This window comes from Neovison vison, chromosome 13 (assembly GCF_020171115.1).
Source record: "Neovison vison isolate M4711 chromosome 13, ASM_NN_V1, whole genome shotgun sequence".
NCBI lineage: Eukaryota > Metazoa > Chordata > Mammalia > Carnivora > Mustelidae > Neogale > Neogale vison.
Window position 1 is genome coordinate 137,047,517 of NC_058103.1, and position 3,062 is coordinate 137,050,578.

Below are 3,062 nucleotides of genomic sequence, written 5' to 3' on the forward strand. Positions count from 1 at the left end.
GACCAGAGAGAAGGCCATTGAGCTAGAAGGTTGTGCACAAGGGGACTCAGAGATATGAGGTCAGAGAAGGCAGGGCCAGCTCAGACCAAGTTTAGAATGTATTCCGCTTATGATGGGAAGCATTGAAGGACTGTGGGCAGAAGAGTGACATATATTTATTTGTGTTTTAAATGAACCTTCTGGGTACTAAGAAGCATTAACTGTGGGGGCAGAAGACAAAATAAAGGTGGTTTTGTTTTCATCGGGACTGAAGTTCTAGCAGACTGAGATCTCCATTGATGTACAGCAGATGTTTCAAACATGGAGGTCAGTCATGTTAAAACCAGTTTGGAACATGATATACCCACAGCTATGAGTCACTTTGTCATTTCACATCCAGATCACAAGACCATGACTCACCAGTGTCGCAATTTCTCCTCTCTAGTATAGATTCCTTCTGTAATTGGATTTTATATCTCTCTGTTCTGAGGCTGATAAGAGCATCTATCATTGCTGCATTAGAGATAGTGTTTGTGTTGGCAGAAAACAGTCATTTCTGTTGTTGTTGATTTTTACGTCCATTATATGGAATCTCAGCAACGCATAACATCCAGAACAGAGAAAAAAAAAAAAAATCATGGCCAATTTTTCGTAAGTGAATAACTTAATCTGTTTGTTGCCTCTAGGTCAGATAATTTAATTTAACAAGTAAGAGGGAATGCACTGCTTACGTTGGAGATACAAACTTCTGAATTAATTTCCAGCACTCTACTCAGAATAATGGATGCTAACAGAACACAAGAGGATCCTACAGTAGAATGAACAAGGGCCAACCTTCAATTCACATCCACAGTTTTCATGTTTTAGTTTGGTTCTGACTTAAATGTCAAAGAAGACAAAGGATTTAGTTGTGAGCAATGACTTCACTGGTTTTTTAAAATGATAAACTTAGAAGGGCCCCCAAGGACTCTCAGGGTCAGAAAAGTTAGATGATTCTTTACCTCTCTTATTTTACTAATTGAATTTCTTGGACAATTTAATGATCCTCTCCATATTTTGGTATTATCTTATGTAAAATAGAGAAAATAAGATGGTCTTTAAAATATTATTGAAAAATTAAGTATATTTTTTTTGAAAAATTAAGTATATTTTAAAAGTAAATACTTAATTAACAGAACACCCAAGGAATATAACGTAATTGTTATTCACGTGCTAGTAGTTATGTCTCTAAAAAGAACTCCAAAATTTATATTTTCAGTTTGCCTCTAAGAAAATGTAAAACCTTTGTTCAAGAAAGTGTAGCTATCACTATTACTGAGACTGTGGCATATGCTCACTTGTGTATTCTTCTAAAAAGGGTTGTATAGTGCAATACATAGTATCTTTTACAAGATCATCACAGCAATCAAAGAGCAACCTTTATAAGGCTAATCTTTGTCAAATTCCTTAATGTTAGAAAATGTCTTAAGAAGAAAAACCACTAATAGAAATCAATTAGCAATAATCGCGCCTCGGATAAACCTCATTGGCTACGATACTGCCACTGTCAAACCAATGTCATGGCATAGCCAATGAGTAAAACCTTATCACAGACCTTTGGACTCTTAGTTAGGGTATCTTGGGCAAAATGCATTACTAGACTAATGATACTTTGGGGGAATACACCATGCCTTTGAAAAATGTTTCTTTTAAACTTTAAAAGAATATGTGAGGATGCCTGGGTGGCTCAGTTGGTTAAGCAACTGCCTTCAGCTCAGGTCATGATGCTGGAGCCCCTGGGTGGAGTCCCCCATTGGGCTCCCTGCTCGGCAGGGAGTCTGCTTCTCCCTCTGACCCTCCCCCTTCTCATGTTCTCTCTCTCATTCTCTCTCTCTCTCTCTCAAATAAATAAATAAAATCTTTAAAAAAATTAAAAGAATATGCGAGAAAGAATGTTTTTCATAACTTATAATATTTGTGGTATGTCTCAAGTCCTAGGAATTTCTTCTGATTAAAAAAAATCAGTTTAGTAACTTTGGTCCCAAGGTATCTTTTTTTGACTCCTCCCTTCACCCAGTCTATATTATCCATGGACAAGCTGAATGAGTTATTCATAACGTGACAGCTCTTTGAATTGATACCGGCTAGTTTAAAAGAAATGTTCTTATTACAAAGACACAAAAATATGTATATAGGGGAGACTGGGTGGTTCAGTCAGTTAAGCCTCTGACTCTTGATTTCAGCTGAGGTCATGATCTCATGAGTCATCCAGTAATCAAGCCCCACGTGGAGCTCTGTGTTCAGCAGCGAGTCTACATGAAGACTCTATTCCTCTGCCCCTCCCTCTACTTGTGCATGATCTCTCTCTCTCTCTCTCTCTTTCAAATAAATAAATAAATCTTTAAAATTTATTTATTTTAGAGAGAGGGAGTAAGAGTGAGAGCGTACCCATGTGAGTGGGGGAAGGGTCAGAGAAGGAGGGAGAGGGAGAGAATTCCAAGCAGACTTTGCACTGAGTGTGGAGCCCAATGCAGGGGTCAGTCACAGAACCCTGAGATTGCAACCTGAGCCAAAACCTGGGGTCAGATGTTTAATCCACTGAGCTACCCAGGTGCCCCCAAAACATGTATATTTTTAAGAGGAGGATGCCTTTTCCAAAATTAAAGTATATAAAACAATGAGTATTGATGAACCAACACTTTTTTTTTTTTTTTTTTTTTTTGAGAACCAGGTGACCTGGCACTGACTTGTGGGGAACCATCATTTTTTCACTTCTTAGTCTTGCAGGTTTTTCTTCCTAAACCTCACATCTAAATTCTAAGAAGGAAAATGCAGATTTTCCAAACGTTCAATCAGAGGGGATTTCTTTTGGGTTTATTTGAAGTGAGAAAGATGGCAGTTCATTCATATTTGCCAAGACTTCAAGTGTCTTGTTTTATAGATCATTATTGAGGGACTACTATGAGCCAGGCCCTGTACTAGGCATTAGAGACTAAAAAACAAAAACAAACACAAAAACTAATTTATGAATTGTCTGAGGGCTGTGCTTGGTGGTGGAAACACACACATGTGAACATATTCAATTTACTTTCTGAAAGCTCAGG

At 37.7% G+C, this 3,062-nt stretch overlaps 1 pseudogene; it reads right to left on the reverse strand.

Moving 5' to 3' along the window:
• Nucleotides 1-1,402: 1,402 nt before the first annotated feature.
• LOC122894840 lies at nucleotides 1,403-1,535 on the reverse strand (annotated as a pseudogene).
• Between the last annotated feature and the right edge of the window lie 1,527 nt (nucleotides 1,536-3,062).